We start from the raw sequence: 13,976 nt of genomic DNA, 5'->3' as shown, positions 1-13,976 counted from the left end.
ATCTCTGTCACTTGTCATGTGACTTGTCGCTCCTGAATCTATGTACCAACTAAAGTTCGTATGTGTTACTGTCGCTTTAAAAGTGATATTCCACTTATTTGTGCATATGTCTGTAAGTGTAGTCTTGGCTTTCTGCTTGGATCCTTTAAAAATAGTTTCTGCTGTTCTCCTTTCCATATAGAGCAGTCCTTTTTTAAATGTCCTATCTTCTTGCATCTAAAGCATGTTCTTGTTTCTTTGTTATGCACCCTAGTATCTGTAACGTTGAGAGATTTTTCTGTGTCACTGTCCATGCAATCCTGTGTGATTTCTTTCCTGCGCTGATATTCATCAATAAGCCTGTTTTTTATAAAGTCTAGTGTGAGTTCTGTTTCAGGTCTTGTTTCCAAAGCGTTTATCAGTGCACTGTATGTGTCTGGTAGACTGCACAGAAGTATGGCTACTGTGTGGCTGCATTTCAGCTCCTCTCCTATGGATCTGAGCTGTGCTACTATTTCCAGCAATTTACTTACCGTATATACGCGAGTATAAGACGACCCGAATATAAGCCGAGGCACCTAATTTTACCACAAAAACCTGGGAAAACTTATTGACTCGAGTATAAGCCTAGGGTGGGAAATGCAGCTCTACCCGTACACAGACCTCATAGTGCCAGATATGCCCCACAGTACCAGATGTGCCCCACAGTGCCAGATGTGCAAGATATGCCCCACAATGCCAGATGTGCCAGATATGCCCCACAGTGCCAGATGTGCCAGATATGCCCCACAGTGTCAGATATGCCCCACAGTGCCAGATATTCCCCACAGTGCCAGATGTGCCAGATATGCCCCACAGTGCCAGATATGCCCCACAGTGCCAGATGTGCCAGATATGCCCCACAGTGCCAGATGTGCCCCACAGTGCCAGATATGCCCCACAGTGCCAGGTGTGCCAGATATGCCCCACAGTGCCAGGTGTGCCAGATATGCGCCACAGTGCCAGATGTGCCCCACAGTGCTAGATACTTACCCTCCGTCGCTCCCGCGCTGTCTTCTGAAGGAGGGACACGGAGAGCGCAGTGCGCAGCTCTCCTGTGTCCCTCCTGCGTCTCCGGCGGCAGCGGCGTGTGTTAAAGGAAGTACCGGTTCGTGCACTTCCTTTAACACACACACGCCGCTGCCGCCGGAGATGCAGGAGGGACACAGGAGAGCCGCGCACTGCGCTCTCTGTGTCCCTCCTAACGCTGACTCGAGTATAAGCCGAGGGGGCTTTTTCAGCACAAAAAAAAGTGCTGAAAAAGTCGGCTTATACTATAGTATGGCCCTCATTCCGAGTTGTTCGCTCGCAAGGCGATTTCAGCAGAGTTACACACGCTAAGCCGCCGCCTACTGGGAGTGAATCTAAACTTCTTAAATGTGCGACCGATGTATGCGCATTTTTGCGATCAAAAACGAGTTAGCAGTTTCTGAGTAACTCCAGACTTACTCTGCCTGTGCGATCAGTTCAGTGCTTTTCGGTCCCGGCTGACGTCAGAAACACACCCAGCGTTCGGCCAAGCACTCCCACCGTTTCTCCAGACACGCCTGCGTTTTTTCCGGAAACGGTAGCGTTTTCAGCCACACGCCCATAAAACGCCATACATCCGCCCAGTAACACCCATTTCCTGTCAATCACAATGCGATCGCCGGAGCGATGAAAAAGCCGTGAGTAAAATTACTTTCTTCATAGTAAAGTTACTTGGCGCATGCGCAGTGCGAACATTACGCATGCGCACTAAGAGAATTCTCACTGCGATGCGATGAAAAATACCGAGCGAACAACTCGGAATGAGGGCCCATATACGGTATATGCTTTTGCATAGTCTGTCCTTTGCTAAGTCTCATTTGGTACAGTTTTCTTAGCTGGAATAATTTGCTGTTTAAACTAGTTCTTTCATGTAGCCTTTGCAGTGTATCCCACATGCCCTTTGCAGTGTCTTGTTGATTTATATGGACTAACTGGACATCTTCAACAAATAAACCTATAGTTGCCTGTGCCTGTCTGTTCTTCTTGTCCCATTCCTGGTTATCAACATTTGGTCTTGCTGTGTTTATAACTTCCCACAAATCATCTTTAGTCAGCAGCATTTCAACTTTAAATTTCCACAGTTGGTAGTCATCAATAGACAGCTTGGTTACTGCCAGTCTAAGATATGTGCTGCTTGCCATCTCTTTCTGTTTGTCTGCTTTTTCTCCTGCTGGTAAAGGCTCATCTCCATCTATGGTGTATTAATGGTGTTCCTGTAACAAATACAAAAAATGGCGCAAGGGAAATGCTGCCTGGGAAAATACTGACTCAAAACAGGATATCACCTATATCCAACAACATATGCAAAAGAAAAGGGGTGAGTCAGTTGTCTCCTTTGGCGCATAGGAAAAGGGAACAGGGGAGGCCTATGGGAACGATACAGATTAATTCCCTCGGTATACAGATAATGAGCTTGAAGTGAATAGTTCGCGTACCCCCACTCACACTGTACGGGGGTGAGATGTATCCATAAAGGTATCTTTCTCAATCGTGAACCAGGGTTTGTATGTATCTAGGCCTTCTCTCGGGATGGCAATCAGAATTGTAGAGAAGAAGAAACAACGGGTCGTACCCCAACTCACATGACACGGAACTTGATGACTCCTATCAAGGTATCTTTTAAGTGTTCAATGTAGGTTTGTGATATAACTTCTCAGCAAAACGACGGTCTCATAGGTTTTGTAAAGAAAAAAGAACACACAATGTGTAGTATTTCGAAATAACCCCACTATAATATGAAATAACATGGAATGTGGGTAACCTACACCGTGATCATGTGGTACACTAATATTAGGTTTGCTGGGTGTACTGTGAATCTGCCCTTCACAATGGTAGAAGAATAAAGCCAAAACGTACCCCTCACTCACACAAGAGAAAATGGGGTGACTCCCATCAAGGTATCTTAGAACCACCATACACATCTAATTGGCGTACCCCAACTCACGAGTAGCGGTGTAGACCAATTCTTATCTGGGTTTCTTTGTTGTCTTGATATCTTTCTTAATCGTTAGACAATTAGACTCAGGAAACTCTTCTTATAGTATATAATCCATAAAACAGTTTATTGTTTCCAAACAAGATTCCACCAAAACAGTGGTATGTCGACGCGTTTCGGTCCTGGGACCTTCCTCAAGACCGAAACGCGTCGACATACCACTGTTTTGGTGGAATCTTGTTTGGAAACAATAAACTGTTTTATGGATTATGGTGTAGGTTACCCACATTCCATGTTATTTCATATTATAGTGGGGTTATTTCGAAATACTACACATTGTGTGTTCTTTTTTCTTTACAAAACCTATGAGACCGTCGTTTTGCTGAGAAGTTATATCACAAACCTACATTGAACACTTAAAAGATACCTTGATAGGAGTCATCAAGTTCCGTGTCATGTGAGTTGGGGTACGACCCGTTGTTTCTTCTTCTCTACAATTCTGATTGCCATCCCGAGAGAAGGCCTAGATACATACAAACCCTGGTTCACGATTGAGAAAGATACCTTTATGGATACATCTCACCCCCGTACAGTGTGAGTGGGGGTACGCGAACTATTCACTTCAAGCTCATTATCTGTATACCGAGGGAATTAATCTGTATCGTTCCCATAGGCCTCCCCTGTTCCCTTTTCCTATGCGCCAAAGGAGACAACTGACTCACCCCTTTTCTTTTGCTCATCTCCATCTATGGCCACCAGCCCTTAGCAGTACAATGATTACTCCCTCACTACTTACATCTTAGCTGTAGTATGTCTTGAGAATTGTGGTGCTCTTTGTGACCTGTACTCTATTTTTGTTATTTATTTACTGTAATGCTAAGTTTTGTCTCCCTGTACTTTCCTTTGTACGGCACTGCGAAACACTTGTGGCGCCTTTTAAATAAAATGTAATACTAATAATAATAATAATAACAACAACAAGATTTATGGTAAGAACTTTCCGTTGTTAAATCTCTTTCTGTGAGGTACACTGGACTCCACAGGGAATGACATGGGGGATGGGGGGGGGGGTGTAGAGTAGGATCTTGATCCGAGGCACCAAAAGGCTCAAAGCTTTGACTGTTCCCAGAATGCTAGCGCCACCTCCTCTATAACCCCACCTCCGTGCACAGGAGCTCCGTTTTTGTTAACCAGTCTAATGCAGTAGCAGGCAAAAGAGACGACAAGTGTTAGTAGCCACATACACCACATTCTCACGACAGGAGAAAGTGTCAGCGGCTAATGCCATACCAACCCAAGGAAGCTAAGTGCGTCAGGGTGGGCGCCCTGTGGAGCCCAGTGTACCTCGCAGAAAGAGATTTAACAACGGTAAGTTCTGACCATAAATCTCGTTTTCTGCTGCGGGGTACACTGGGCTCCACAGGGAATGACATTGGGGATGTCCTAATGCAGTTCCTTATGGGAGGGGACGCACTGTAGCGGGCACAAGAACCCGGCGTCCAAAGGAAGCATCCTGGGAGGCGGAAGTATCGAAGGCATAGAACCTTATGAATGTGTTCACTGAGGACCATGTAGCTGCCTTGAACAATTGTTCAAGGGTCGCACCACAGCGGGCCGCACAAGAAGATCCAACCGACCGAGTAGAATGGGCCTTTATGGTAGCAGGAGCTGGAAGTCCAGCCTGTACATAAGCATGTCCAATCACCATTCTAATCCATCTGGCCAGTGTCTGCTTGCGAGCAGGCCAGCCACTTTTGTGAAAACCAAACAGAATAAAGAGAGAATCCGACTTCCTGATGGAGGCAGTTCTCTTCACATAGATACAGAGAGCCCGTACCACATTCAAAGACTGCTCTTTGGAAGACAATTCAGTAGATGCTAAGGCCGGAACCACAATCTCCTGATTAAGGTGGAAAGAAGACACCACCTTAGGTAAATACCCGGGACGTGTTCTAAGAACCACCCGATCACGGTAAAAAATCAGATAAGGTGACCTAAAAGACAAGGCACCCAAATCCGACACCCGTCTAGCAGAGGCAATAGCCAGCAGAAACAATACCTTAAGAGAAAGCCACTTAAGGTCTGCAGATTCAAGAGGCTCAAACAGAGACCCTTGCAACACCTCCAAAACCACTGACAAGTCCCAAGGAGCCACAGGCGGGATATAGGGAGGTTGAATCCGCAACACACCCTGAGTGAACGTATGTACATCAGGTAAAGTCACAATTTTTCTCTGGAACCAAACCGACAAGGCAAACATATGAACCTTGATGGAGGCCAGACGAAGGCCCAAGTCCAGGCCCTGTTGTAGAAAGGCCAAACGTTTGGCCATACTAAACTGTTAGATGCGCTCCAAGCAAAGTAAGAATTCCAGACCCCATGGTAAATCTGAGCAGAAACCGGTTTCCGGGCCTTCAACATGGTTTGAATGACCGCCTCAGAAAATCCTTTGGCCCTCAAGACGGAAGCTTCAAGAGCCACGCCGTCAAAGCCAACTGGGCTAAATCCTGATATACACAGGGGCCCTGAACGAGGAGATCTGGGTGCTGTGGAAGTAGAAGAGGACGCTCTATCGAGAGACCCTGAAGGTCTGAGAACCAATGCCATCTGGGCAACGCTGGAGCGATCAGAGGTAGGATTTCTCCTTCTTGCTTGAACTTCCTTATTACTCTGGGCAGGAGTGACACTGGAGGGAACACGTATGGCAGCTGAAAGTTCCATGGAATTGCCAGTGCGTCCACGAACGCTGCTTGAGAATCCCTTGTCCTTGCTCCGAAGACCAGAACCTTGTGTTTGTGTTGAGATGCCATCAGGTCCACATCTGGAAGGCCCCACTTGTCCACGAGGAGTTGAAACACCTCTGGATGGAGGCTCCACTCTCCGGCGTGTATATCCTGATGACTGAGAAAGTCCGCTTCCCAGTTTAGGACCCCCAGAATGAACACTGCCGATATGGCTGGCAGATGGTCATACTTCCCTCATTGCCATGCGGCTTCGAGTGCCGCCTTGATGATTAATGTACGGCACCGTGGTGGTGTTGTCCGACTGTACTTGAACAGGTCTGTTCTATATTAAATGCCAGGCCAAGTTCAGAGCATTGAACACCGCCCGCAGTTCCAGAATGTTTATCGAGAGGAGAGACTCCTCCTTGGTCCACCAACCCTGAAGGGAGTGTTGCTCCAACACCGCGCTCCAACCTCTCAGACTGGCATCCGTCGTCAGAAGGACCCAGTTGGAGATCCAGAAGGGACGACCCCTGCTCAATCGTTGGTCCTGAAGCCATCAGCTCAGTGACAGATGGACCTCCGGAGACAAGGAGATCATTTGAGACCTGATCCGGTGAGGCAGGCTGTCCCACTTGGCAAGAATCAGCATCTGTAGAGAGCAGGAATGGGATTGAGCATACTCCACCATGTCGAAAGGTGACACCATGAGACCTAGCACTTGCATTGTCGAATGTATCGACACCTGCGGACGAGATAGGAAGCATCAAATCCTGTCCTGAAGCTTCAGGACTTTCTCCTGAGACAAGAACAACCGCTGGTTGTGAGTGTCCAACAATGCCCCCAGGTGCACCATGCTCTGAGCAGGGACCAGGGAAGATTTCTTCCAGTTGATGAACCACCCGTGGGCTTGCAGAAACTGGACAGTCAGATCCAGATGGCGTAGGAGAATTTCTGGGGAATTTGCCAGGATCAACAAGTCATCCAGGTATGGTAGGATCCTGACCCCTTGACGGCGGAGAACAGCCGTCATTATCACCATGACCTTGGTGAAGACTTGCGGAGCCGTGGTCAAACCAAAAGGTAACGCCCAAAATAGGTAATGGAGGTTGCCAACCGCAATCCTCCGGTACTGCTGATGCGACACTGCAATGGGAATATGCAGGTAAGCATCCTGTATGTCCAGGGAGACCATATAATCCCCAGGTTCCAATGCCAGAACAATAGAGCGAAGAGTTTCCATACGAAACTTGGAGACCCTCACAAATTTGTTCAAGGACTTGATGTTGAGAATGGGCTGGAAGAACCCATTCGGTTTCGGGATTAGGAACAGCGGTGAATAGTACCCCTTGCCTCTCTGAGCCAGAAGCACCTGTACTACCACTCCTGTGTCCAGGAGGGACTGTACCACCGAATGAAGAGTTTTTGCCTTCACCTGATCCGAAGGGACGTCTGTCAGGCAAAATCGATGAGGAGGATGATTCTTGAAGGATACGGCGTAACCTCAAGTGACGACTTCCCATACCCAGGCATCAGAAGTGGTCTTCAACCATTCCTGGGTAAACCTTAGAAGTCGGCCCCCACCCTGGGATCCTCCAGAGGGAGGCCCGCCCCATCATGCAGCAGGCTTGTCAGTTTTGGAAGCAGGCCCGTTTGGCTTTGGGCTTATTGGGTTTGGAAGTGCGAACCTGTTTCGGGTACTCCTGACCTTTTGCTTTCCCTGAAGTATGGAAAGAGCGAAAGGGATTACTCTTAGCCTTCGGCACCGACGGAGCAGTACTAGGTAGACATGCTGTTTTAGACTGTCCGAAAAGCCAGGGTTTTCTTAGAGTCCAGATCCACAGACCAGGACCGTAACCAGAGAATCCAGCGAGCTAAAATGGACGTAGTAGAAGCCTTGACCGTCAGAATACCGGCATCAGAAGCCGCCTCCTTAATATAATGAGACGCTGTGACAATATATGACAGACATTGTCTAGCATGATCAGAAGCGTTGGAAGGCAACTCCGCCTCCAGCTCCTGAGCCCACACTTCAACAGCCTCTACAGCCCATGTCGTTGCAATGGTGGGCTTATGCGCAGCACCAGTTAGGGTGTAAATTGCCTTTAAACAACCCTCCACACGCTTATCCGTCGGTTCTTTCAGAGACATGACGGTAGTTACAGGCAGAGCCGAGGATACCACCAGCCGCGCTACCTGCGAATCCACTGGCGGGGGTGTTTCCCAATTTTTACTTAGCTCCGCTGCGAGGGGGTAGCGAGCCAGCATCTTCTTGTCAGGCGTGAATTTCTTTCCTGGATTTTCCCAGGACTCTTGACGTACAGTATGTCAACTAAATGGTCAGAATGAGGTAAAACTTGGCGGGCCAGAGGCGGAACGGGGGCGTGGCTGCTGGACGCGTCATGTAAGCCCTGCCTGCCCGGGCCGCCCACTTTACTTGCTAAGTGGGCGGCCGGGCAGGGGGTGACCCCTGAAATCGGGAGACTTGCCTGCTCTTCCGGGGGGCCGGGAGGGTCACCCGAATTTCGGGAGTTCCCGCCCATTCCGGGAGGGTCGGCAAGTATTACTTAAGTGTCCTGTAAAATGCACAGTGCTGACATGCAGGCGGCTTTACAGAGGAGGATTTGCCCAAACAGTTCCAGGATCAGCTCAGCTTGTCCTAATGGCGCCCAAACGCTGACAGGGAGTGAGGGAGAGAGAGATGCAGCTCCAGGGCAGGAACATTGACTCTAAATGGCACCCTGGGGCTGGGGGAGGGGCTACAGGTCAAAGCCTTATCCCCCTGCTGCACTTCACCATCGGGTACTGTGGGCTTATATAAACGGTTTATGAGAGAAAACCGACCTGTGCCCTTGCCCTGGCGGTCTAGTGGGGTCCCTGTAGTACCACAGTGTCCACGCCAGCGCGCACGGCCCGCCTCCTACCGGCCGCGCGGGATCGCGATTTACAGCGGGTCCCACTTACCTACTCCCTGAGTGCGGCCACGCGAACCAGGAGAACAGCGGTCGTGTGTGTGACTAATTGGAAGAAAACCGGAGCCTCCGCTGTAGGTACCCGGCAACCAGGGCGCTGGAGTGTACAGCGCCGCTGGGGGAGGTGATGGAGCTGCAGCAGGAGATGTCTGACTGACATCTAACACAGTCAGTGTCTCTGCTGCAGCCCTTGAAGTCTTAATTTTTCTTTAAAAGCTTCTTCTCAGGGCTGCTGGAGCAGCCCCCCTGTTGTATGCCTGCTTAATGCATGGCACCAACTACAAAACTGAGTTCCTGTGCACGGAGGTGGGGTAATAGAGGAGGCGGCGCTATGCATTCTGGGAACAGTCAAAGCTTTGAGCCTATTGATGCCTCGGATCAAGATCCTACTCTACACTCCCCCCCCCAATGTCATTCCCTGTGGAGCCCAGTGTACCCCGCAGCAGAAAGACCTATAATAATACCTCATAATAAAAAGTGCAACAGATAATGCACATTGGGGTAATTCAGACCTGATCGCTGCTGTGCATTTTCGCACAGCGGGCGATCAGGTCCAAACTGCGCAATGCACCGCAATGTGCAGGCGTGTCGCATGGGTACAAAGCGGATCGCTGCTCAGCGATGGGTTTGTGCAATGGATCCGTTCGCACGGGCGATCGTAAGGAGATTGTCAGGAAGAAGGCGTTTGTGGGTGTCAACTGACCGTTTTCAGGGAGTGTCTGGAAAAACGCAGGCGTGTCCGTGTGTTTGTAGGGAGGGTTCCTGACGTCAATTCCGGTCCCGGACAGGCTGATGTGATCGCAGCGGCTGAGTAAGTCCTGTTTGTATAGCTCTGCTACACATGCGTTCGCACACTTGCACAGCTAAAAAACACTCCTCCTGTAGCCGCCAACTATCTGATTGCAGCAGTGCAAAACTCGCTTCGTAACGATCAGGTCTGAATTTGGCCCATTATACACAGCAGTAGGGATGGCCATCGATGTCACCATCGGTGATAACAATCGATGGCACATAAACTATTTATAGTGAACCATCGATGGTTTGCACCACTTGATGGCCACTGATGAAAGGTGCTGGCTGTGCCGTGGACAATAAAAAAATGAGGACGGGGCTTAGCGGGTGTCAGGGTCCATGTTCCGACATCTTGCAAAAAAAATAATAAAAAAAAAATATTTGTTTATGGTGTGCCATCGATGGAGGGAAACCATTTGGTTCTCTCCCATCGATTGCATAAGCATTCGATATTGGCCATAAACCATCAATGATTAGGAATCATCGATAGTCTATGGTCATCCCTACACAGCAGCTAGAATCACAAAACTCATTATAGTTTACATAACAGACATTGACAACGTGGGTCATTCTGACCCGATCCCACGCTGCAGTTTATCGCAGCAGTGCGATCGGGTCAGTTGTGCGTATGCGCTGCAGTGCGCCCGTGCATGCCAGACGGCCGAAGGCTGTCATAGCCTAGCGATTGCCTCTGCCTGATTGACAGGCAGAGGCGGTCGCTGGACCGTTGGGGGGTCGCGGCGGCTGCGTTATGTCACACACAGCCACTGCGACCCGTGCAGCGAAGATGCCGGGAGTTACTCCTCAAATGCAAAAGCCGCTGTGCGATACTTTTGCACTTGCGCGGGGGGGGGGGGGGGGGGGAGTCCGGCATTGACATGCGGGGCGGTCTAGCCCTGTGCTGGGCGTCCCCCCACCCCCATTGTTGCTGGTCTGAGTCTGGCTGGCAGTCTGCTGAGAAATCACCAGAGCCAAGTTCTGCACATGCGTCTAGTGGATGGCACACACGCATTCACATACTTCCACCATCCACAACATGATGAAGGGGACAGTGTTGCCAAGTCTGCTTATAACAAGTGGGATTGGGCTTGTGTTTTTTTTAAGTTGCTTTTTATTTTTGATGGGTGCTTTTTGCTTGTTTTTGGGATTTTATTTTGTCTTTTTTTATTTTTATTATTTACAGTTGTGGCAGAGCAGCGGTGGAGGAGTCATCACTGCAGGAAAGAAGATTCATCACGGGTAAAGTGTGAACTGGAGCGGGTGGGGTTAACAGCGTGTATGCCATCGATGATTACCATCGATGTTAATACCTATGCAGTGGATGACCCATACCATTCAATTGTACCTTTTTAGCAGGTACAGTACCTTTTTTTGGCTCTCTAAACTTCCATTGAAAGTATAGGAAATGGCCTTTACCCATTGCCACGCTCCCTTTCCTATTTTGTATCGATTTTAAGTGTAAAATGTTGGAGGGTATGGATGACCATCGATGGTTTCCACAACCGATGGTTATCTCTGTTCTTTCACTGACTGTCCCCTAGGCCAATCAGAACATGGGTGTCAGGGGTGGAGATATGCTCTGTGTCCCTGCACCCCATTAAAAATAGGATTTTAATACCTACCGGTAAATCCTTTTCTCTTAGTCCGTAGAGGATGCTGGGGACACCATAAGAACCATGGGGTATAGACGGGATCCGCAGGAGACATGGGCACTTTTTAAGACTTTGAAAGGGGTGTGAACTGGCTCCTCCCTCTATGCCCCTCCTCCAGACTACAGTTATAGGAACTGTGCCCAGGGAGACGGACATTTCGAGGAAAAGGATTTATTGTTAACTAAGGTGAGACACATACTAGCTCACACCTCCAACACGCCGTACAACATGGCATTTAACAGAACTCCAGTCAACGGCATGAACAACGTCAGCAACAGGCTGACTATAACATAACACAACCCGTGTGTAAACATAACTAATAACTGCAGATAGAGTCCGCACTGGGATGGGCGCCCAGCATCCTCTACGGACTAAGAGAAAAGCATTTACCGGTAGGTATTAAAATCCTATTTTCTCATACGTCCTAGAGGATGCTGGGACACCATAAGAACCATGGGGTTTATACCAAAGCTCTAGAACGGGCGGGAGAGTGCGGATGACTCTGCAGCACCGATTGACCAAACATGAGGTCCTCATGAGCCAGGGTATCAAACTTGTAAAATTTTGCAAAAGTGTTTGAACCCGACCAAGTAGCTGCTCGGCAGAGTTGTAATGCCGAGATCCCCGGGCAGCCGCCCAGGAGGAGCCCACCTTTCTGGTAGAGTGGGCCTTCACTGATTTCGGTAACGGCAATCCAGCCGTAGAATGAGCATGCTGAATCGTATTACAGATCCAGCGCGCAATAGTCTGCTTGGAAGCAGGCGTCTCCCAATCTTGTTGGCAGCATACAGGACAAACAGAGCTTCCGTTTTCCTAAATTGAGCCGTTCTGGTGACATAAATCTTTAAAGGCCCTGACAACATCGAGAGATTTTGACGCCGCGAAGGCGTCAGTAGCCACCGGTACCACAATAGGCTGGTTCATGTGGAACGATGAAACCACCTTCGGCAGAAATTGTTGACGAGTCCTCAACTCCACTCTATCTTCATGGAAGGTTAAATAAGGACTCTTGTGAGACAAAGCCGCTAACTCAGACACCCGCCTTGCGGATGCTAAGGCCAATAGCATGACCACTTTCCAAGTGAGAAATTTCAACTCTACCTTCTGTAAAGGTTCAAACCAATGTGATTTAAGGAAATGCAACACCACGTTAAGATCCCATGGTGCCACTGGGGGCACAAATGGAGGTTGGATGTGCAAAACTCCTTTCACGAAAGTCTGAACTTCTGGAAGGGAGGCCAATTGTTTTTGAAAGAAAACCGATAAAGCCGAAATTTGTACTTTCATCGAGCCTAACTTTAGGCCCGCATCCACACCTGCTTGCAGGAAATGGAGAAAACGCCCTAGCTGAAATTCTTCCGTAGGAGCCTTCTTGGATTCACACCAAGACACATATTTTCTCCAAATACGGTGATAATGTTTAGACGTTACTCCTTTTCTAGCCTGAAGAAGTGTGGGAATAACTTCACTGGGAATACCCTTTCGGGCTAGGATCCGGCGTTCAACCGCCAAGCCGTCAAACGTAGCCGTGGTAAGTCGTGATACATGCACGGCCCCTGCTGTAACAGATCCTCTCGTAGAGGAAGAGGCCAGGGATCTCTTATGGGTAATTCCTGAAGATCTGGATACCAAGCCCTCCTTGGCCAGTCCGGAACAATGAGGATCGCCTGAACCTCTGTTCTTCTTATGATCTTTAGCACCTTTGGAATGAGTGGAAACGGAGGGAACACGTACACTGACTGAAACACCCATGGTGTCACCAGCGTGTCCACTGCTATTGCTTGAGGGTCCCTCGACCTGGAACAATATCTCTGAAGTTTCTTGCTGAGGCAAGACGCCATCATGTCTATTTGAGGAATTCCCCAAAGACTTGTCACTTCTGTGAAGACCTCTTGATGAAGACCCCACTCTCCTGGATGGAGATCGTGTCTGCTGAGGAAGTCTGCTTCCCAGTTGTCCACTCCTGGAATGAAGATTGCTGACAGAGCGCTTGTATGTCTTTCCGCCCAGTGGAGAACTTTTGCTGTCTCTGCCATTGCCGCCCTGCTCTTTGTTCCGCCCTGGTGGTTTATGTGCGCTACTGCTGTTATATTGTCCGACTGTATTAGGATGGGCAGGTTGCGAAGAAGACGTTCCGCTTGAAGAAGGTCGTTGTAAATGGCCCTTAACTCCAGGACGTTTATGTGTAGACAAACTTCCTGGCTTGACCATTTTCCATGGAAGGTTTCCCCCTGTGTGACTGCTCCCCAGCCTCGGAGACTCGCATCCGTGGTTACTAGGATCCAGTCCTGGATCCCAAACCTGCGTCGCTCTAGGAGGTGAGAGCTGTGCAGCCACCACAGGAGTGAGATTCTGGTATTTGAGGACAGGATTATTTTCCGGTGCATGTGCAGATGGGATCCGGACCACTTGTCCAATAGGTCCCACTGAAACTCTCTGGCATAGAATCATGCCAAACTGAATGGCCTCGTAGGACGCCACCATCTTCCCCAGCAATCGAGTGCATTGATGAATTGATATTCTCGCTGGTTTCAGAATTTGTTTGACCAAACTCTGAATTTCCAGAGCCTTCTCTTCTGGAAGAAAAACTCTCTGTAATTCCGTGTCCAGAATCATTCCCAAAAACAACAGCCGATTCGTCGGATTCAACTGTGACTTCGGCAAGTTTAGGAGCCAACCATGTTGTTGCAGAACTGTCAGGGAGAGTGCAATGTCCTGTTCCAGCTTGTCTTTGGATTTCGCCTTTATCAGGAGATCGTCCAGGTAAGGGATAATTGTGACTCCTTGCTTGCGAAGGAGAACCATAATTTCCGCCATTACCTTGGTGAAAATCCTCGGAGCCGTGGACAGACCA

This window comes from Pseudophryne corroboree, chromosome 7 (genome assembly GCF_028390025.1).
Source record: "Pseudophryne corroboree isolate aPseCor3 chromosome 7, aPseCor3.hap2, whole genome shotgun sequence".
NCBI lineage: Eukaryota > Metazoa > Chordata > Amphibia > Anura > Myobatrachidae > Pseudophryne > Pseudophryne corroboree.
The sequence above is the reverse complement of the archived record's forward strand: the minus strand, read 5'-3'. Positions refer to the sequence as shown.